Source organism: Aethalodelphis obliquidens, unplaced genomic scaffold (genome assembly GCF_003676395.1).
Source record: "Aethalodelphis obliquidens isolate GAN/ISIS:26980383/991018 unplaced genomic scaffold, ASM367639v1 scaffold58, whole genome shotgun sequence".
Lineage (NCBI taxonomy): Eukaryota > Metazoa > Chordata > Mammalia > Artiodactyla > Delphinidae > Aethalodelphis > Aethalodelphis obliquidens.
Genome location: NW_020838002.1, coordinates 6905004 through 6927636, shown reverse-complemented (window position 1 = coordinate 6927636; position 22633 = coordinate 6905004). Strand labels below are relative to the sequence as shown.

At 51.7% G+C, this 22633-nt stretch overlaps 1 protein-coding gene across 5 annotated transcripts in view; it reads left to right on the top strand.

Moving 5' to 3' along the window:
• Nucleotides 1-22633, top strand: part of CUEDC1 (CUE domain containing 1) — a 76653-nt gene that overhangs the window by 7863 nt on the left and 46157 nt on the right. For 4 of the 5 annotated variants that reach the window (XR_003428767.1, XM_027087151.1, XM_027087150.1 and 1 more), the window contains exon 1: nt 16785-16831. The exons of the other annotated variant lie outside the window; for it this stretch is intronic. The gene's annotated coding sequence lies outside the window, so the exon portion shown is untranslated. Of the gene's footprint in view, nt 1-16784; nt 16832-22633 lie in introns of those variants that run through there. 5 annotated transcript variants of the gene reach the window in all.

The window sequence follows — 22633 nt, the reverse complement described above, 5'->3', positions numbered from 1 at the left end:
CTGTGTCCACAAACATCCTTTACTAGTGTTCAGAGGTTTCCTAAATGCCAGAATGGTTACCTCTGCTGGAAAGGTTGGGGTGTTTCTCGATATTTTTGTTGAGCTCTCCTCAAATTGGAAACATCCATTTCAATGCGTTGTGGTGGCAAGCAGGCTTTCGGGTGTGATGGAAATATTTCTGTAGCCTGGTTGCTATTTATCCAGGGTGAAGACAGTGCATGGATTTAAAAACTACGGGCTTGGTGGAAGTCTACATGTCTTAGGCCAGGCCTGCACAAATGCCTTCCCAAATGATTTGCACTGACCTTTTCTGCAAATTGCTGGCAGCCTGGGAGCCTCTCGAGGGAGCCTGAACTATTGTTGAGGTGGGTGTGATCCTTGGCCTTGAGGGGTCTTTTGACACCTTTGGTGAGGTGGTATAAGGCCGTTTTGGTATATTTTCTTGGAATATGAAAACAAATGGAAATTAATTTTGTTTGGCAAATCCTGCAACATTCCCTTGAGATACTGCCACTCTCTGGGGCTTATAGAATTGAAGTCTGTTTTTGATGCTTATCCATGGGACTTCTCAAATTTCCATGCCTGAGGAAGGGAGCGTGTTAAAGTGTGAAATTTCTGAGTGTGCGATTTGGAGTCCAAGATGAGAGATCCAGGCTGAGCTCTGCCATGTATGGACTGTGTCATCTGTGTTGTTCTGAGCAGATCACTTAATTTCTTAATTTGTACTTTTCTTGAGGTTAATCTATTATTGTACCCCGGCAACAAATGGCTTTTGAACACATCTGTTAACTAGAGCTGGTAATAATAATCCCTGTTGCACTAGATGGTTGTGATGGTCTAATAATGATAACATTTTTATTACGTATTTATTGCATGCCAATCACCTTCCTGTGCATTTTAAGAGTATATATTTATTTACTCAGCCCCGTATGAGTATAGTATTATTTACCACTTTCCGTATGAGGAGACGGAGGCTCAGAGGGTTAAGTCAACGTGCCCAAGGTCACACAGTTAGGTAACCGAGGAGCTGGGATCTGAACTCAGAAAGCCGGGCTGCTGAGTCTGTAGATGGTGTTTCCAAGAGGGCTTTGTTGTCGTGTTGTACTTCTTACTCCTTGACTGTTCCTCTTCTTCTTTGACAAGCTGAGGGAGGGATAAGCTGAGCCTGGAGGTAGATTAAGTGTACAGATCACAGTGTTGGAAAGAATGAGGAGATGGGGCATATGAGAGCTTTTTTTGGAGTTATAGGGAAACAGCTGTTTCTAAGTTTGGGACAGAGCTGAAGAGAGCCGACAGGGACAGAGAAGGACATTTTCTGGGTGGATTTTTACTCTCTGCCGTGAGGGGCTGCGCTGTGGATTTAAGGGCCATGTGTCTCTTTGCTCTCCTATCACTTTATTTGGATAGGGATCTCCTATCACTTTCCTATCATTTTATTTGGAAGCCTGTCTTTACATCCCAACTCAGCCCTCAGCTGTGACAGCTTCAGAAACTTAGAACTAACTGCTATGGATACAGATAGCAAATTCTTGACACATGAAAGGCAAGGTGAAGGATGGGCTTTTGAGTGGAAATTCTTCTTTGTTATTGCATCTCTCTGAAATGCATATGGGGGTGAGCCATGGAGTGGCTGGTGTTCAAAGGAGAGAGAATTGGGAACCTGGGTGACTTCCTTTCTTCTCATGAGTTGACTTAAGAGAATGAATCATCCTATTAGCTTTCATCTTGGAAAAGAAGAAAGAAAAGAAAGCACGAGTGAGTGAGGTGGCATTTGACTGAAACCAGAGGCCTTCTGTTTGGGTATCCCAAGGTAGAGGCCAGGCCAACTGCAGAGGGTCTTGGTGGCTCGAGCCAAGGGTGAGATACCCCCAGGGGATTTGGGAAGGGCTCCCAGCTTTGTGCCACTGCCACCTCCAGCCCTCTCCATCCCCGTGAGGCTCTGGGGAAGGAAAAAGCCTTAAGGGGAAATAAATTGGGGTGTGTGTGTCATTTTTAAATGGGAAACCACTGGTGAAATTCATACATAGCAGTGATAATTTTGAAGATAATAATGTAAAATTCATCACATACAACTAGAGACACTGCAAACATAGTTTTTGACCTTTAGGGACGTGAATGGCCACTTGGACTCCACCCCATGAAGGGGGTGGGGCCCTCCCTGTGCTAACGCCTGACTCCCCTGGGACATCTTTGGGGACCTCTTGTTCTCTTTAGAACTCAGACAGGAGCCTTCCAGGTGTGAGTACTCCCTGCCTGCCCCGCCTCACCCAGAAGCCGCCCTGTGTGTCTCTGAGTTTGCGAGGAAGCTGGGGGGCGCATCCTTTTCTGAGCCACTCTTTGTGACCTTTCTGTGGACTGTCATTTGGATTGTGAGCCGAGGCTGGAGTCCCCAGAGGAATTCAAAGTCCACCTGGGAGGGAGGTATTGCAAGAAAACTCCCTCAGATCAGCCCCCCTGGAAGCCCAGTTTAGGAATGGTAATACGGCGGCCGTTTTCAGACGCCCTCTGGCTTCATGGCGAACTTTCCCCAGAGCGGTTGCTTTTCTCTGCAAGGCCCCGCTGCCCCCATTTCGCCTCGTTTTCCTTCTTGCCGCAGCCATCAGCAGTAGCTACTGTTAACAGCTCCCATGTGTAAGAGGACTCACTCGTTTCAAGCATTTCACTTCAGTCATTTAATTTAGTCCTGTACCAAACTATGAGCCAGGGATTATTGTCTTTTTAGGTGTGGGAACCAAGGCTGAGGGCTAAGGGGTAAGGTAACATGCCTAAGTAATACAGCCACTTACTGAGTGGGATGTGGTTTGTTTTTTTTTTTAACTTTATTGTAAAAATTTTCAAATAGACTCCAAACTGAGAGAGGCTAGTACAGTACATTCCCACGGACCCATCACCAAACTTCTTCGCTCCTTGTGGAGAAGCCCCTGCTCCAGTGCTTCTGGGGCCGCGGCATAGAGCAGACACCTGTGTGTGAATTAGAAGAAGGGACCCTTTCTCCAGGGTATGCAGCTTGGTAAGCAGAGCATAGGTTGGATTCCAGCCCCATTTGCCCCTTTGGAGGGGCACCTTGTGCAGTGAACAGCCCGTACAACTCTACGTGGTGGCCCTACCTGCCTCACTTGTCTCCTCATCTAGCTTTTGGCAGAAAGAGACAGAGTGATGATTTCTCTGGTTGGCCCTCAACTACATGGGGTCAGGGGAAAAAAGCTCAGCTGTTGGGGACTTTGGGGACTAAAATAAATTAAGCAGGAGTGTAATTCCCAGAGGAGATAACTCTTGCTGCAGAAGAGGGTGAGGGCAGATGAGCCGTGTCTTTTGCTGCTCCTGTGTTCTTCCAGCCACCTGCTCTCTTGATGACTCCTCCTGGATGCCCTCTCCCCTCTGTTCTGTGCCCAGGGCAAGGGAGGCACTTGTGTGTGGCCGCATGGCTGGCAGGAGGGGAGCTGGTAGAGCCCAGGGTATGAAAACCCGGTGCGAACTCAGTCTTGGCTGCTACCCTCCCGGAGTTGCTGGGACAAGCTGTCTTTGCCTCCTGGAAGCTTACCTTTTCTTGGGCTCAGTTTAGCCAGTGGCTGGGTGGGAGGTCCTGCTTTCACACCTGTAGGACTGCTCCTTTTAGTGCCAATGTAGGGCCTGTGGGTCACCAGGTAGGGCGCATCTTGAGGAGAGGGATTGGGTCTTTTTCACTACTGTGCTCTTGGCTGTATGGACACACGACAGCATCTAGTCTTGATGTTCTAGAAATATTTGTTGAACAAATGAATGTTAGACAAACAAATACAGCGTCCTGCAGACCAGAGAAATGTGCTGAAGGACCCCGGTTGAATGATTCGTGTGTTTCAGCCAGGAGAGAAGCTAGACTGTGCTGCAGTAATAATCAAACCCTGACATCCCAGTGGCTTGACACCATCTAGGGTTCATTTGTGCTCATGGAAAGTCTGACGTGGGTTAGACAGCCCTCCCCGACCTGTAGCCACACCATCTGGAATATGGGGCCATCATAGTTCCCCAGCCCCTGGCTTTTAACTGCCTTAGCAAGGAACTGACACCTGTTACTTCTGTGTGCATTTAATTTGTCAAGAACTGGTCACATGGCTCCAACCTAACTGCAAAGGAGGCTGGGAAATGTAGAGGAGCAAAGGGTTGTCTTCATGGTTTCAAAGGAGAGGATTTTGTATTTCTTGTCTCTGGCTTTAAACCACTGGAGTGCCTCCAGCCTAATCACTTATCCTCAGTTATAATTTTTTTTTTTTAAACACTAACAAGAAGGGAGCACCTGCCACTTTCTTTAATCCAGGGAAGGAGGCAAGAGATGGCACTGAAGGAGAGTCACTTCGCAGGGATTTTAACCTCTCCTTTACTACATTTTGGTCATGTGATATTCATTTGGTCACTCCACCTTTGTGAGCCTCTTTCCTCATCTGCAAAAGGAGGATAATTATCCACCCATCTGTTAGTTCAGACTCTACTGACTGCAAGTAACAGAAGCCAGCTTGAGCTATTTGAAGCCACGGGGGAATGGAGGAATCAAGGGCAGGAAATACGGCTGGCCTCCCAAGTGCCTGGAACTGGAGGATGCCACTGCGTCTGTGGATGTGTGCCAGATGTCATGGGTCCTCAGCCCCCAAATATACCCATCCTCCTTCCAGTAACTATCAGACTGAATTGTATCTCAGAACCTTGATTCAAATTCCTGAGGAAAGAGTCTGATTGCTCCTTTGTGTCAGCTGTCTCCTGCTGGTCCAAGCAGTGATGGTCAGGAACACATGGTCATATAGTAGCACCTGGCTTGGGGGCTGTCCCCTGTGGATGGGGGTGGGGGCAGTCCTCAGAAAGGTGCTGGTGCTTACCTAGTTCAAGGGTTGTCGAGTTGATTGGATGATGTCTGTAAGAGCGCTTTGAGAACTATAAAGTGCTGCATAAATATGAGCTGGCAGGGTGGTGTGGGGTTTCTCGTTAGGAGTCTTGGAGATCGCACTGCCCTGGAGGGGGATGGGAGAGATTATAATGCTGTGGGAGAGGGTTTAAGTTTTGGTGGAGGCAGGCGAGCTGTTTGTTGGAAGGTCACGGAGCAGAGACTGGAGGGAGTGGACAGGACTAGCATGGGGGCATTGCCAGGGGTCAAGCTACGATTATAGGCCGTTAGACCGTAACGTTGTAAAAGAGGGAATACTGGGAGTGTGCTCTCACTTGCCTCGGTAGTTGACACTGTGATTGTGGAAAGGGTGTTAGCCCAGATCATGGCATTTCAGTCCTCGTCCGACACTGCCCCGGTGGGCTGTGTGACTACGAGCAAGGCTCTTCACCTCTTCGGGCCGAGTTCTGCTCTCGGAGGATGCTGTGTGCAGCGTATGCTTGGGCCATGTAACATGGGCATTAAGGCTTGCCGTCTGCAGTGAGACAGCTGGGTGTGAATCCTCCTTCACTTGCTAGCTATATGACCTGGGGACATTTCCTAACCTCCTCCAGTCTGTTTCCTCACTTGTGAAATGAGGATATTCATAGTACCTACCTCATTAGGTTATTGTGAGGGTTATATGACATGAAGGCTCAGTAAAACATCAGCTAACATGATTAACGGAAGCCAAAGCTGCCCGCTGCCAGGGACCTGTGGCCGCGTGGTAACACTGTGTGCTCCAGGCCTCTTGAGCCAGACTGAACATCAGGACTGTGGGGAGGGAGGGTGGGAAGCTGGGGGGCGGGGGCTGGGCATGGTCCACTAGAGGCAGCCTAGGGGGCTGATGCTCAGGGCTTTCTAGTAATTCAGTTCCTCCCTGGAGGCCTGCGCCCTCCTCCCGACCTGCAGCCGCTTCCCAGCCCTGGCGCTGGGTGGGCGGTTGGCTGGATTCTGGAAGTTCAGTGACCCCCTTCCCTGCAGTCCTGGGAGGCCCCGGGTCTCAAACCAGATCCACGTTTGGGATTAAAGTGCTTCCCGTGGTGAAACTGCAGCTGCTGGAGAGTTAAAAAATAAATGAAGAAACCCTTCCGACCACAGAGCAATTTGAGGGCTGAATTATTCAGAGGCCCAGCTCCCTCTGGCTTCTCGGAGCGGGGCGGGGGGCGGGGGTGGGGCGGGGGGAGGGACCGGGAGGAACGTGGGCCTGGCGAGGCTGGAGCTGCCCGGCTGCCGCCGTCAGGCCCGGGGTCCCGGCGGCCCGCGGCTTCAGCCCGAGGCCGAGCCCAAGCCGGCCCCTCCCGACCTCCCTGGCCGCTGGGCCCTGGGCACTGCGAGAATGAATGACAGAAAGAGGTCGTGCGGGTCCTTGTCCCCGTGAGCGGACGGCCGGGCGGGGAGGCAGGGCCCGGAGGGAGGCGCCTCCGGCCTGCTCCGGGGGGAGCCTTAATCCCCTTTCGTCCCCTTTAGGAGGATGTTTTCTGATTTGAGGAAAATCGGCGCTTCCAGCAGCTGCGGGGTGCAGGAGAGGGGTGTCGGGGGCCCGCGGGGCCCCGGGGAGGGGGTCAGGACGGGTGTCCCGGCGCTGTGCCGGCTCCGGGCTGCCGGGAGGACCGTGGCCATGGCAACCCCGGCCGGGCTGCGGTCAACACGGACTTTCAAAGGGGGCCTTGTTCCCTGTGGGAGCCCTTCAGTTGCAGCCAGCGGGCTTTTCAGACCCGGGGAGGAAAGGGGGGCAGCGGGGAGGGGGTGGCCTGTTGGTGAGGAAGTGTCACTCCGGGTCCCCTCCTCCCCCGCCCCAGGCTTGTTTCCTGGAGGCCCCAGTTTCCACAGATCCTGCTTCTGGAGAATGAAAAGAAACGTAAGCATGAGGAATGTGTTCAGTCTCCAGGCAACAGGGTGTGTGTGTCTGTGTGTAACTGAGGGGAGGGAAGGAAGCTTGGAAAAAAAAAAATCCCTATCCTGCTGGCCTCCAAGAATGGAAGGCCTCGGTGTCCTAGACCAGCGGTCCCCAACCTTTTTGGCACCAGGGACCGGTTTCGCGGAAGGCAGTTTTTCCACAGAGGGTTGGGGCGTTTGGGGCACGGTTCAGGCGGTTGTGCGTGCGATGGGGAGGCGCAGATGAAGCTCGGCTGTCTCGCCCGCCGCTCACTCGCCCGCAGCTCACCTCCTGCTGTGCCGTCTGGTGCCTAACTGGCCGCGCGGATGGCTACCGATCCGCGGCCCAGGGGTTGCGGACGCCTGCCCTAGACGGATTTTAGCAAGCTAGCCAGGGCCACCTGAAGCAGATCTTTAAGACTCACGCATCCTTTGGGCAATGAATGGCAAATGAGAAAATATCAGAGAAAATACTAAGTCACTCGTTCAGTGTAATGTAACCAAATGGCAATTTACATTCTTATGTATTAGCCAGTGAAATTTAGTGAGAAAGCTGATCTTGGGAGCTTGAATAGCCTTTGCTGTCTTTGGGGGAGCTTGGCCGCTGGATTTCCCTCCCTTCATTTTGTCTTTAACTCAAGTATAAAAATTGGGAAGAATGGCATGTCTGCTCTCTAAGCACGTGTATCACTTTTAAGGTAGTCTCTGTACATTTGTTAACGAATGTGTGAATGATGAATGCATTTCCACTTAGGGCGGCTAGGGGTTAATAGCCAGATCTTCTCCCTTGACACTCCATCCCTCTTTGGCCTTGTCCGAAGGGGTGGCCAGCAGGGGCAGCCTCAGGTGTGGGGAGATGGGGAGGCAGGACATGAACTTGACTACATCAGTTAACTGTTAACACTGGCCAGGCCTCTGTCAATCAGCTCTCCAGATCCCCCTGGGGATCCTTGAGCGAGGTGTTGGGAAAGATCCTAACCTTTCCAGCTCAGAAAGGAGCTGATTCTGGGCCTGCCTTTATTTTCAGGTCGCCATCAGCCTGAGGAAAACAGCGTTCAATCAGGTAGACTGGAGTTTCTACTGCTGCTGCTGCCCCCATTCTGGTCAAGAAAAGTGGGGGGTCAATAAACTTGAGTGTACATAGGTGGGTGTCTTGGCCATTTAGCAAATGGTCCTCACACCCACAGGAGAGCATGAAGGGGGACTCGTTCAGAGGTGGGACACTGAGACCCAAGTCGGGTGGCTGCATTCTCATCGGCCCCCATCTCCTCTATCCCCTCCTGCTTTTGAGGTTTGGAGGTTGTAGATTCTTCTTGTCATCTGGGGGAGATGGTGCCATTTGAAGTGGCTTCTTCATTTGAAGTGAGGGTGGAGAGGGCTCAAGAACTTTCCAGACTCTTCTGATTAGCATAAAATAGGCACTGCATGGAGCACTGTCTGGAGCTTTGTGGAGAGAGGGAAATAAGAGATGTAGTTCATGCTTCTGGAGAGAGTCAGTCTAATGGATGAGTCCACCAGCACATTAAAGCAACATTAAGGGCCTGTAAAGTGACAGACATTCTTGTTTACGTATAGAATCTTAGACCAGAATCAGAATGTGTGTGGAGTGGGACCCAGGCATGGGTGAGTTTTAGAAGCTCCCCAGGTGTTTCTCATGCACAGCCAGGGTTTCTGGCCATCCCTCCAGTGCAGTGTTTGCAAATGGGGATGATTTTGTCCCCTGGGAGACATTGGCAGTGTCTGGGGACGTTTTTGGCTATCACAATTGGGGGTGGTAGTGCTACTGACATTGGTGAGAGCATCTTGTAGGGAAATAGCACATGGCAGGGTTTGGAGGTAGGAGAATGTGGTTTGCTTTCGCAAAGAAGAAAGAGCCTCGTGGTTTCATGAGAGTCCGCTGAGATCCGGAGTTGATTTTTCAGCCTGATTTTCGCCAGAGTTGGGTCTGTGTCTTGTCCAGACACTTTTGGTTTGGACGTCAAGCCCCTCTGTGTTTGCTGTGTGTGTCAGTAACCCTCAGGCCTTTCTGCGCCCTGTTGTGAGTCAAGTCAAGGAGCCCTTGTCAGGTACCATCGGCCTCAAGTGCCCAGCCCCACCCTCGGACTGACTTTCCCTAAGTCCGTGCATATATGAAAGCTACTGTGCAGAAGCTCGCCTTCCTGCTGGCTCCAGGAAGATGCAGTGCCCCTTGCCTTAGTTAATGGCTTGGCTTCATGGCCCCTTCGGTCATTTATTCCCTACTTCTTAGAGAAGAGTGAGGAAGTGTCCCTCGTCTTTCGAGTCCATCATGGTACCTGACACATGGCAGTTACCCCATAAATAGTTTTGAATGAAACAGTGAATCCCTGAATGAGTGGGAGATCTGAGCCTTTTACTGTGAATTGCCCCTTTAATAAGTACATAGTCCTTCAGTCCTTGGGCCATAAGTTAAATTAGGAGAGACAGACTGGTAAGAAGGAGGAAAGTCTCTACGGTCAAGAACTTCCAGGGAATAAGACAGGTAACCTGAAGGAAGTGGGAACCATTTCCCCTTGGAGTTTCCCTGCTCGTGGCCCTTTCTGGCCACAGGAGTGGCCACTGAGGAGCCATTTCTGCCCTCCTGGGATGACCCAAACACGTGTGTGGTAGTCCTCCCTGGGCATCACTGGCTGAGATCCAGCTGCAGGGTGGCAGGAGCAGAGCTGAGGCAGGAGGCACAGTTTAATCAGAATACCTCCTCTTCTCGGGTCTGGTTATAGGTAGCAAATGCCTCAGAGCCGCTCTTCTCTGCCCTTAAGGCAGTTTTTCTGCAACTCAGGAAAAAAGGGCCCCTGGTGTCCCAGGCTCAGGTTGGGGTGGGAAAGGTGTGTTGCTAGGGCTGCCTGTGATAGGAACCCGGTCCCATGCAGGGCCTTCTGCCCCCTCACAGCCAGTGCCGGGGGGCGAGCCTGTTCTCGGGCCCTTTGCTGGGCTCTGGCTGGCTTTGTCCAGTGGAGTTTCTGGAACCAGCCTTATCTGCCCCTGTGTGATGTGCCATTAGAAACTTGTTCCTCAAGTCGGGTCCCCAGACCAGCAGCACCCACGCCACCTGGTGAGAAATGGAGAGTCTTGGGCCCCACCTCGGGCTGCCCAAGTCAGTCTGCATTTTAACAAGAGGCCCAGGTGGTTTGCGGGCACGTAAAAGCCTGAGGAATGCCTTGCTAGAAGACTGCTCGCTGAGGGGGGCAACTGCAGGGGTGGCCTCATTTGAGGGGCGTAGGTGCCCGTCCTTGCAGAGCGCTTTAGGGCAGTGCTTCTCAAACTCTGAGGTGAAGGATGGGTGGTTTATTTCATTCTTCTGGGGACGGATATGTGGCCCGACGAGCATGACCCTCTGCACAAGTCTTAACTGGTCTATATGCTTTCCCTATTCAAAGAGGCAAGTCTCCCGTCGCATGTTTGAACGTGGTAGCAATATCAAATTGCTAGAAACATCTCTAAACCCTTACTTACTCTCTTTTCCTGTGCTTATCTTGCCAAGGATACACGACTAACAGTTTCTGAATGGTCTGCAGACCTGCTTTAAGTGGCCCTGGTCTAGGGCCCCATCTTGGGGTCAGATAGACTTGGGTTTGAACCCTGGTTCTGTCACTTAACTTGCTGTGTGTTCTTGGGCAGCTGTTTAGCCTCTCTGAGTCTTCATATTGTCATCTGTAAGTCAGAGATAATAACGCCTCTGCCTCCTAGGGTTGGAGTTAGGGTTAAATGAGGTAAGCGTGGGTGGAGCGCAGAATGCGTGCTCGATAATACTGGCTGTCAGTTGTGGGCAGCAGCAGCACTGTTACTGTTTGCTGTCTTGGAGCATCTGAAAATGAGGACAGTGGCTGCAGTTAAGGGAATACCATTGCTTTTAGATAGACAGCTGTCTTTAAAAGTGTAGAAAATTCGTTTGGAACAGAAACTTTCTTCCCCCTGTGAATTTCTGATAGTTTAGGGCTGCAGGTAATGTATTTTCCTCTGTGTGAATCCAAGCAAAACCAAGGATCAGGATTGGGACAATGTTGGAACTTGTTTTGCAGCGGTGGAAAGAAGTAAGAAGCAGTGGATAGGAAATCCCTTTCACCCGCCGGGTGGTGGATTTTCAGTGCTAAGTTGCCTAATTCTAAACGGCCAGTGCATCATCTCTTTGCGGAGAAATTCAGCTTCCCGCTTGGATGTTTCATCAGAACGAGGAGATGAAGTGAAAGAGTAGAGGACTCAAGTTAGAAGATCTGTGTTCTGGAGTCAACTTAGCAGGCCTGGATTGGGGTGTCACCTCACTGGTCCATGTTTGTTAACCTCTTTTTGGGTTCCAGACCCCTCTGATAATCTAAAGAGAACTTCGACACCCTCCTTCACCCTGAAGAGTGTATGCACACCCAAACACATTCAATTGTGCATTTGATGTCATTGGGGGGAGATCCCTGGACCTCATCGAAACCTCAAGGACCCTTGGCTAAGAAGCTCCACAAGGCTTGTTACTAGTGTACTAGAATATCCAAGTGGCAGGTTGTGGAGTCAGAGTGCAGGGGTCTGAATCGTTCCTCTGCTGCTTGCTGGCTTGTTGAACTTGGGTACATTAATTATCTCCTCTAAGCCTCAGTTTCCCCATCTATAAAGTCGGGACAAGGATAGTACTTACCTCATAGGGTAGTTGTGAAATTAGATGAGGTAATATCTGTCAAATGGCCTATGTTGCATTATTACTGTTTAGCTTACAGAATGCCCATTGCCCTCTGGAGGAATCCCACCTTGGTAGCAAGAACTTGTGCTGTGCTGATTTGAGAGCAAACAGTATTTGGACTGAGACCATGAGGCTTTCCTTTGGATGGGTGTGGAGTGGCCCCCTGACATACCTCTGGGAAATTTGGAAAGTTGGACAGCTTTGGAGCAAGGCTTCTAGAAGCCCTCGCGGCCCAGCTGCTCCCGTTCAGTAATTTCCATGTGCCATTGTTGGTTTTGGCTCCAGGCTGAAGATCCCTGCCTCTGGAGCTTCCCTGAAACTAGACGCCCGACCCAGAGGAGCAGGGAGGAGGGGAAGGAAGAACAGAGAAGCAGACTTTTTTTCTCTCCTTAATTAACTCAGGCTCTTTTGCTCCCTGGGCTTTTGGGCTCTCGCAGCCCCAGCAATTAGTGGGAGTGTTAACTGGGGTCAGGGCAGAGGCCGGCCTTCAGGGAACTCCCGGGGAAAGTACTGGGGAGAAGGAAGTGCCTCTCAGGCAGGAATGAGGGCTTCGCCTCTGGCCGCCTGGGCCGCTGCCCCCTTTTAGCTGAGCCACCCCCAGTTCCAGCCCCAAGTTCGGGCTCAGCTGTCCCGGGAGAATAGCGAGGAGCTAAAGGATTCCAAACCTCGGCCCCCACCTACCGGGCCTTAATTACATCAACGCACAAAGCCGGGGTGGCTGCTCAGCCTGTCCTGGTGAACAATCGCATCCTGTTCTCACGGCCTGTTTTCCCCCAGCTGCGCCTCTCTTTCATCTCGGCCTCTTTCCCAGGGACGCGGGGCTCGTTCCCAGGAGGCCAGAATCTGGGTTCTAACCTTCTTACTTCTTCCCTAGTCTCGCTGGTTTTGTTTACTCCTTTCTCCCTTTCCCTTTCCCCTCCGGTTCAGGAGCCCCATCCTATGTTCCTGAGGTTGCCCCATCCAGTCCTGTTTTAGAGTGTGTGGGTGAAAGGCTTGAAAAACAAAGCATGTGTCTGTTTTTGCTTCTAATTTGCATGTTGTCATGAGAGAGAAGCAAAATGCCCCCGCTTTATAATGATGCCCCGCTAGTCATAATGCCACCTTCCATTTGTTTAGCATTTGATAGTCTTAGAAATACCATCGCATGCATTTCTCGTGGATCCGCACACGTTTTGATGCAGTAGCGAGGATGGGTACCGCTTACACCTAATTTAGGGGAGTGAAGCAGCTTGGCACCAGCCCCATGGCTAGGAAGCCACAGAACAGGGACAAAACCCGGGTCTGGACCCGGGTGCTTCCTACCTCCTTCCTTGGCTTCCTGAGTGTGGGCCTTTTTCAGTCCACCCCAGGGTCTCAGCAGAAATGCCTTGGGCAGGAGGACGTCCAGGGCCCACCCCCCGCCCCCACGCCCCGTCAGTGATGGGGAACTTGAGCTCCTTGCCGTGATGAGCTGTGAGCTGCGAGTGAGGAGCCCCTGAGAACTGGCGTTTCTGGTCTCTCCACTTGACTCTGCCCCTTCCCCAGCTTCAAGGGACAAGGACATCAATTTTTTCCTATTTTACTGTTGCTATTCCAGATACTTAGGTCTTTAAAAGCTCCAGAGGGCTTCCCTGGTGGTGCAGTGGTTAAGAATCCTCCTGCCAACGCAGGAGACATGGGTTCGAGCCCTGGTCTGGGAAGATCCCACATGCCACGGAGCAGCTAAGCCCGCGTGCCACAACTACTGAGCCTGCACTCTAGAGCCCGTGAGCCACAACTACTGAGCCCGCGAGCCACAACTACTGAAGCCTGCACGCCTAGAGCCCGTGCTCTGCAACAAGAGGAGCCACCGCAATGAGAAGCCCGCCCACTGCAATGAAGAGTAACCCCTGTTCGCTGCAACTAGAGAAAGCCCGCGAGCAGCAGCGAAGACCCAATGCAGCCAAAAATTAAAAAAAAAAAACAAAACTCCAGAGAAGGAGCTTCTCTAGTCCTGTCCACATTCCAGTGTCTCCTGGCCCTGGCCCGCAGCCCAGGCAACTGACCCTGTGATGGGGACGTCTCAGTAAGCAGGACCTGTGGAAGCTGCTTTCTGGGCCTGGGCTTCCCTGCCCAGTTGGGTGACAGGCCTGCAGCCCATCCACAAGGCAGCAAAGCACAGGCGGCTGGGTGACTGCCGGGCCCCTGGGAGGATCTTTGCTTGCAGAGCCCGGCCTGGTGCAGGCGGCACAGCCCCTGTAATTAGTGTTGTTTTGGCGACAGCTGGTGCTGTTCCTTCACTTTAAACCTCTTCCCTCCTTCACATTTGCACAGGGCTTAGGGACCTGCCATTCCCCCTCCCGCCGGCATTCCCAGGAGGCTCCTGAGCCCCATATGGTGAAGCTCAGCTCTCTTCTGTCCTTGTGCTGGTGGGGCTTTGCAGCACAGGCAGGAATCCTCCTCGGCCGGGAGTCTCGAGGGACGCTGGAGCCTGCAGTGGCAGCTGTCTGCTGCCCCCAGCGTGGGGCAGAGCACCTGACTGCACTCTTTCAGTAGGCGCCTTTCAATAGAGTCCTTTAGAGCACTTTAAGGATTAAGGGGCTTTTTGTTATATTCCCTGGAGAATTCCAGCCCCTTGGGAAGGGTCCCCCACTGGCCCGCTGGCCCAGGTCTGAGCACCATAGCCCCGTGGCCTTGGACTGCAGATGTGCCTGTTCCATCTCATTGCTGTGAACTGTCTCGCCTGGGCTGTGCCCTCTCTGCAAGTCTTCATCCTGACTCCTCAGACACACGGACTTTAGTCAGAATGTGCTCCTCAACTGTCCTTCAATCAAAAAAAAAAAAAAAAAAGAATGTGCTCCTTTGACCCCTGTGTAGTTTACCTTCTACATTACATTCCAGAAAAACTGGAAAATGCTTAATTTCCAAAAAAAGTGATCATTCTGATCACTTAAATGGTGCCACCAATAACATTTGATTGTGTCTCCCTCTGTTCTTCATCTTTTTTTTTTTTTTTTTTTTTTGTGCGGTACGCGGGCCTCTCACTGCTGTGGCCTCTCCCGTTGCGGAGCACAGGCTCCGGACGCGCAGGCTCAGCAGCCATGGCTCACGCCCAGCCGCTCCGCGGCATGTGGGATCTTCCCGGACCGGGGCACGAACCCGTGTCCCCTGCATCGGCAGGCGGACTCTCAACCACTGCGCCACCAGGGAAGCCCTGTTCTTCATCTTAATGTGCATAGATTCTTAAACAGTCAGTTGTTATCTTACTGATGACATACTTCTGCATGTAGCTTTTTCATGTAACACTGTAGAATGAGCATTCTTAATGAAATGGTGTGGTTCTAAAACATTTTCAGTGGCTACGCTGTTGCCTCCTTGTGCATCCCCTGTTGTTCCCCTCCATCTCCAGCTTGTCTGTATGTTAAGCCTCAGACCTTCACGGAGCTGGATGGTCAGGAGCCACTGTCGGGGTTGTATGGGTGTAATATTAATCCAGAGCTGCAAGGGTGCTGGGAGGAGGGGCCTGGGGCCAATGGGACAGAGGCTCCCAGCATGGCCTCTTTGGCCCTTGGTGCTGTAGTCCTTGAACGGCCCCCGGCTGTTTCAGGAAGCCTCCATGACTTATGCAGGGGTGAGGCGATGGGGCACAGGTTCAGGTTGGCCCTCAGGGCCCATGGGCACATTTCCAGCCTTGGGCCTGGCATGGTGGCCCGGGTGCTGGGAACATGCAGCTGTGACTCAGCTCCGTCTCCTTCCTTGAGCTGTTGGGTTTTTGGACCCTAGCTGTATCCCACAGCCGGGCCTTCCCCTGAAGTCTCCTGTACTCACCCTGGCGTCGTCAGGTGCATTTCACCCTCCCCTCAAGGGCCTGGGGACTGCAGGGGTCTGGGCTTAGCCACCTGAACGTCAGGACAGACACCAACCGTTTCTCCCAGTATCTCTTAACTACACTTCTGATGAGGATAATGATTAATAACGAAGCCACTTTCAGTTCTGTTCATTTATATGCTTTTCCCTTTCTTGTGAAAGGGTAAGTTGAGGCATCGAGAGATTTTAAGTTTTGAGCTTGGCTTCCGATCCTGACTCTGTCCTCTGTAGGTTCCATTACTTATCCACTGAGCCTCAGTCTTCTCACCCGTACAATGAAAGCAGTGATGCCTGACTTGCGAAGTCGACGTGAGGATCCAATTAGAGTATTTCTGTAAAATTCTCTGGCACGTAATAGGTGCCCCGTCAGTGTTGGGTTGTTGATGTTGTTTAGAGTCACAAAATGCACCACCCTCAAAGCCGGAGGGACTTGCCCGTCCAGCCCCTTCCCACCTCATGTTTCCCTGGAGTCCCTTCAACTGTGCACTTACCTAGCCAGCTCCAGGCAGGAAGCTTTCCTGCTTGGCTGCTCAGAGGAAGCAGGCGGACCAGAGGTGCAGTTGTTTTCAGCTCCTTCTGGATGGGCCATGGTGCCAGGTCGGGCCATGCCCTCCTACACCCCGCCGATCTGAGTGAAAGTAAGTAGGACCCTTCCCTTCTGGCTTTTGTCTTCGACGGTGTTGAGAAGGCAACTCCACAGGAATGCAGGGTGCGGTGTCATGATTAACTTGCTAGTGTGCCTTTGTGGCCACGCGTGTCTGCAGGCTCTTGCTAAGACCACCCCTCCCTGCCTCACCCACCACCGCCAAAAAACAACATGAAGCCGAAGAGAGAGTCATCTGAGGACAAGCTCTGGTTCTGGGTCCTTGTGCCCCAGTCTGAGGGCATATAGTTGGCTGTCTACTTCCAGGAGGCAGTGAGCTCTAGCCTGGCTAGACAGAGCCAGCCTTCGAGACTTCCAGAGAAGAATCTTATAAACTTGCCAGCCATCTGCCCAAGACCTTGAGTTTTGGGTGCCGTTCTTCCTGAGGCCATGAAGCAGTAGCACTGGCGTCACCTGGGGGCTAGTTGAAAATGCAGACTCTCAGGCCTCACGCTAACCCTGCTGAGTCAGAACTTGCATTTTAGCAAGGCCCCTAGGAGATTCGTGTGCACGTTCAAGGTTGGGAAGCAAGGATTCAGAGCACAGTTCTCAATCACAGGTGCACATTAGAATCACCTGGAGAGCTGTAACAAATGTACTGATTCCCTCGGGCCTAATCCACACGACTGAATCAGAGTCACTGGGGATAAGGTCTGGGCACTGGTATTTTTTTAAAAGGAAAAAACTTTCCTTAGTTGATTCTAATGTGTGACAAGAGTGGAGAACTGATTTAGACAGACCCCTGTCTTTGGGTTGGATGGTCCTGAGTGAGATGATCATGATGGTAATAGTTGCTATTTACTGAGCTCCTACTCTGCACGAAAGGCTTTATTCTTATCTAGAATCTTCTTTTTAAACCCGAAAGGTGAGAAAACTGAGGCTCGGAGAGGTGACGTTAGGTGCCTAAGGCCACGTAAGTATATTGGGGCTGGAACTGCCTGCGTGGAGGCTTCTTTCGCCATTACTTCACTGTAGCTGAAGCTCATGATGGTTTCGAAGGGCCTGGTTCTCATTGGAAAATCTGACAGGGGATTCTTTTCTGGCTCAGTTTCAATGATACCTTCAGACTGTGTGGTTTTAGGATCTTATTCAGTTTGAGGAAAAGCACAGCAGCTTTTAGTCTTCAGATTTGTGCATCTCTCAGAATGAGGGGACAAGTTGCAAAAGAATGATGGAAAAATCTTAAGGAAAAGGAGGTATTTCCAAAGGTCATAGAGAACCCGACCCAGCTCTATTTGTTTTAAGCTAGCTTTGTGGGTTGGAGCGAGTGTCTTTATCCCTGTGGACCCAGACTCCACCCCTCCCCCGAGACAAGCTAGGGGAGGACTTGCTGCTCCTTCCGGTTCTAAGATAAAAGTGGGGAAACTAAGGCATCGGCCAGAGTGAGCCGAACTGTGGACCCTCAGAGCAGCTGGGAGGCAGCGCCGGGGCTGGGGCCGTGTGTGGGGAGGCATGGAAAGCACAGCAGAGGGGAGCATCTGTGCCCCAACACAGCATCCCCGAGTCCTGAGCCTGCAGAGAAACCCGGCGAGGAGCAAAGAGAATGGGCAAGATGCTGAGAAAGCCCTTTCTCTCTGTGTTTTGAACCACGTCCAAACCTAACTTTTAAGTTCGAATAAGGATTTGAAAATCAGCCTGGGGCTCCCACGGACTCTAAATCCAGGTTGCTGTGTGTGTCTTCCTTATAAAGTCATGGACTGCCTGTGTTTGGGGAATGGAATGAGTGAGGGGGAATGTTTCACTGCTTTCTTTCGTCGCTTTTCCTTTCAAGAAACACAGCACCCTGCCCTTCGCACAGGCCTGTTGTGCATTTCGCTGCGCGGTTGGTCCCTGCACCCATGCTGTGGGGCTTGGAAGGGTACGTGGGGCGACCCCCCTTTATAGTGGGGGAAACACAGGCCCACAGATGCCAAGTGAGAGCCCTGCTGTCCCAAGGCAAATTAGGGGCAGAGCCTGGCCTTGAATCCAGGTCTTACGACTACAAGCCCAGCAACCCTTTTCTTCTACCAACACTTCCCTAGGGACCCCCTTCCTGGCCTTCCGGGGAACTGTCATGCTTTTTATGAAAAATTGTGTAACCAATAAACAACTCCATTCTTTTTATTAAAAATTTCAAATAATACAAATGGCCTGAGACTTCCCTGGTGGTCCAGAGGCTAAGACTCCATGCTCCCAAGGCGGGGGGCCCGGGATCGATCCCTGGTCAGGGAGCTAGATCCCACATGCTGCAACTAAGAGTCCGCATGCCGTAACTAAAGATCCTGCATGCCACAACTAAGACCCGGTGCCGCCAAATAAATAAATAAATAAATATTAAAAACGAGAAATATAAACAAATAAAACAGATGGCCCCCCCTTCCACCACCCCTTCTCCCCATCCCATACCACTCCTCAGAGGTAACCACTGATGAGTGTTTGACGTGAGTCCTCCCAGCTCTTTTAAAAATACGCCTTTTGCATGTGTCACTGATGGATTATTGTAACCCTTAACCACCTTGCTTGCTTTGCTTGCCAGCTGTGTGTGTGCACGTGTGGAGAAAGCAAACATTCTAATATTGCCTTCAGCAAGATAAAACCAGGTTGTAAATCAGCTGGACTGGTGATCTAGAGCAGGGATTCTCCCACAGGGATGTGCATGGGAATCAACCGTAGATATTGCTAGAATGCAGATTCTGATTCAGTAGGTATGGAATAGGCCCTGGGATCCTGCATTTCTAATAAGGTCCCAGTCGGTGCAGATGCTGCCAGTCGGAGGCCGCACTTTGAATAGGGAGGGTTTAGAGCACGGGCTCTGGAACTGAACAGACCCACGGGGCCTTTAACCTCTAGCCGACTGAGCTGGGCAAGTGTGTAAGCTTTCTGTGCTTATAAATCGAGGAATAAGAATGACACCTTGCCGATGGGATGGATGTGAAGACAAAACGAACTGGGGCCTGTGAAGCACCTAGCCCAGTGCCTGGCACATAGTAAGTGCTCAGTAAATATCAGTTATTAGTACCATCTGGAGATAGAGGCCATCAGGTTGTCCAAGCCAAACAGAAAACACTTGCTGGTTGGCTACTATTTGGTGCTGTTCGTGCCGTGCACTTCTCTGTTATTCATTCAATGTTATCATCATCACATCAGGATTTTTTTTTTTTGGCTGTGTTGGGTCTTCGTTGCTGCGCGCGGGCTTTTCTCTAGTTGCGGAGAGCGGGGGCTACTCTTCGTTGTGGTTTGCGGGCTTCTCATTGCGGTGGCTTCTCTTGTTGCGGAGCACGGGCTCTAGGCGTGCGGGCTTCAGTAGTTGTGGCTCGCGGGCTGTAGGGCGCAGGCTCAGGAGGTGTGGCACACGGGCTTAGTTGCTTTGCAGCATGTGGGATCTTCCCGGACCAGGGCTCGAACCTGTGTCCCCTGCATTGGCAGGTGGATTCTTAACCACTGCGCCACCAGGGAAGCCCCACATCAGGATTTTTATTATGTTTCATATGGTATTATTCCCATTTGCTTATGGGGAAGCTGAGTCTCAGGGGGTCTGGGTGACTTAACCAGATCCACACAGCTAAGAATTAGCAGAAATAGCAGAAATAAACTTGCACTCGTCCAGGTCGAATGCTTGTCATATGCACTGCGGCTGCCTTCTCTTGAGAACCTATTACTCTCATGGCCCAGTGGGTAGTGTGGAAGCTACAGCCTCTGAGTGTGGCTCCAGGGAAGTAAAGACACAGGCTTCAAACTTTTTTTGCTCCCACACCTGCCAAAAGAATTTTGAAAAACTGTATCTCCTTACACATTTAAAACTTCACATATAAAATTTTTTTCTCATAACTTTAAGCAGAGCGTATTTCCAGGCTTATTTTGTCAAAACCTAGAACGGCAAACTCCGCCCACACAGTTATGGAAAATGTCTGCCGTAATTCCTAACTGGCAAAGCTGGACCTCGTTGTTAGACCGTCAGCCAAATCATGCTTTGTGTTGGAAAAACTCTGACTCCATTTTTTTATTCCAATAAATGTGTTAAACAGGTGTCCCTGTGTCAGCTTCCTTCCTTCCTAATTCTAAAATAAACAGATGGGTAGATAAGCTAGAGAAGGTCTTGGTAAAATAAGGCCAGCTCCCTTCTCAATGTCCATCCTCAGGAGACTCCTCCCAGGAGTGCTGCATTCTTGAGTTGTCCCTTTGTTTGGTGGCTTTTACCAGGGCAAAGCACCAGAGTAAAGTTGGGTGGCTGGGGGAATGGGCCTTTCTTCGGGGAAGCGTTGAGGAGGGCCACCTCGAAAGAGAGCTGGTGGGCTCCGATGGTTCCCAGCACACTGGTATGTGGAAGGACACCACGGGGAAGTGGAGGTTTTGGAAATTGATTCCCTGAAGGCCAACCATGTCAGGAAGTCCCCGAGTTTCCCAGGTGTACCTTGGTGGGCAGACCATTGAACCAGATGCCTCCTGGAGATGCTGCCTAGGCTTTTGCTCTGTGAACATCACGTTGCTCAACCCAGAGCCTGTGGATCTCTGTGAATCTCTGGAGCTGGGACTGAGCCTGTTCCTCCCGTGGGCTCCCTGATGACAGCCCTGGACCTTGCCCCACGTTTCTTCCCAGTTCCTCTCTCTCAGCGAGGTAGTGGGGGACTCACACTATACTGATGAATGGCAGAGAGGTAAACAGAGGCCCAGACCCGGTGAGTGACTTAATGGCCACAGAGCAGTCCACGTACCCCACCAAGAAAGCTGGCTTGCCTTCCCAGGGGCGGTATCACAAGTCAAACAAGCCTTGGGTGTGTCAGGAGAGCTGGTCCTCAGAGTCCATCCCCTGCTTCAGTGCAACTCGCTTGCATTCTCTCCTCCTTGGCATCTCTGTCTGTGAAATGGGCTGATGCGGCAGGCATTTAGCCTAGTGTTCACAGGCTTTGAAGTTGGGCAGACTTGTATCTGAATCCTGGCTTTGCTACTTACTAGCTGCATGACCTTGGGCAAGTTACTTACCTCTCTGTGCCTGTCTCCACATGGGTAAATGGGAATAAGAATAATGTCTCCCTCACGGGGCGGTTGAGGGGGTACAGGAGACAATGGCTAGTTCGCACGCTCAGGAAATATTCTTACTGTTGCAACGCTTGTTTCTTGTTCCTCGTAGGAATTATGAAAAAGACCGAGTGGAGTGAAGGCCTGGTTGAGACTCTGCAAGGGCAGGGCATCCCTCCCCAGGATGGCAAGCACGTGCAAAGAGATGCTTCGTAAATAAATGTCACCTGATAAAGGGTGACACCCCTGCCACCTGCTGAGCCGGCTGCTGGCCTCCTGCCTTCCTGCTGCCCCTTACTGCTCCCTGCTTTTCCTCGCAGCCTGATGGCTCTGGGGTCCACCCCGTGGGGACCTGTTGGAAACTCTGCTGCCCGCCTCCTGTGCTGTGCCCTTCCCGGGGGACGGGCCACAGGCACTCGGCTCTCTTGCCTCCTGTTTGAAAGCTGCCCTGGCTCGATTTCTCGAGGGCCTCTCCCGGCAAATGTTTTAGAAGCACAGTCTTGTCTCCACCCCTCTACGCCTTCCCCTTAGGAATTTTGTCATCTTTTCTAACAAACTTTCAGCTGCAAGTTACTCCCTTCTCCCCCTCTTCCTCTGGCCCACAGAAGTAAATAATGAAACAAAGCGAAGCTCCAGTCTACCTTGGGCTCTGGCCCTTTCAAGGAATCCCTTTGTCAAGCAAAGAATCCTTTTGTAAAGTGAATAATGATTCACTTTGGACTTTGGTGTTTTTTTTGTTCAGGGTCTTTCTCAAGAGTTGGGGCCAGGCTAATCTGTAGGCCTGGGGGCCGGTGGGGGGTGCTGCCTCGCTCTCTACCTACTGAAAGGGCTTCCGGTGTGTCTGCGGCTCTTCTGATTGCCTGTAATCCTTCCGATGTCCTCCCGTCAGGGCTCTGGCCTGACAACATGGGTCACACTGGCCCAGAAGGTGGTGACGGTTTGTGTTTATCGCTCTGTTTTGCTTCGCCCATCGCGTCTCCATGGAAACAGGCGCAGCCTTTACGTTGCCTTTGCTTTGGGCAAATTGATGCCTGCCGGCTGGGGATTTTTCCTTGCTCTCCACCCTCTTCCCCTCTTTGGGATTCAAAGGGGAAGGTGGGGACCGCACAGGAAGACTTGCAGTGGCCTGGAGCTCCCAGGTTGGGGGAGCCATAGTCGGTCCTCCAGCTGGGGACCCGTGCCTGGGCTTGGCCTGTGTGGTGGAGCCTCGTGCGTCATGAGGCCATGGGTGGAGCGAGTGCGCCATGGTTTATAGACACTCAGCCCCCTCGCCCCCCCCCCCCCCCCCCCCCCCCCCCCCCCCCCCCCGCGCCCCATACTCACAGCACAGAGGCAGCTGCTGGCCACTTGGGGCAGGAAGCTGGTGGGAGAGCTGGGACCTGCTGATCCTCTGGCAGGAACTTTGCACGAGGCCTTTAACCTTTCCAGGCCTTGGTTTCTCCGGGGAGGGTGGAGAGGTTTTGAACATCTTTGATACTGTGACCCCTTTTACCTTAAGGAAGCCCCACATCTGGGTAAACTGCAAAATCATTGTCATATGATTGTTCTATGGTAAATAGTAAATTCTGTGTTTGACTCAAACCAGTGAGTTGTCTGGTTTGAAATGAAACTTCAGAATTGGGAGCCTCTCTTTAGACTAGACTGAGCATTTTTGCATGTGATCCAGGCCCGCAGGTGCCCCCTCCTCCTGCCCAGGGTGTCCTGCATTCCCGGGCTGATC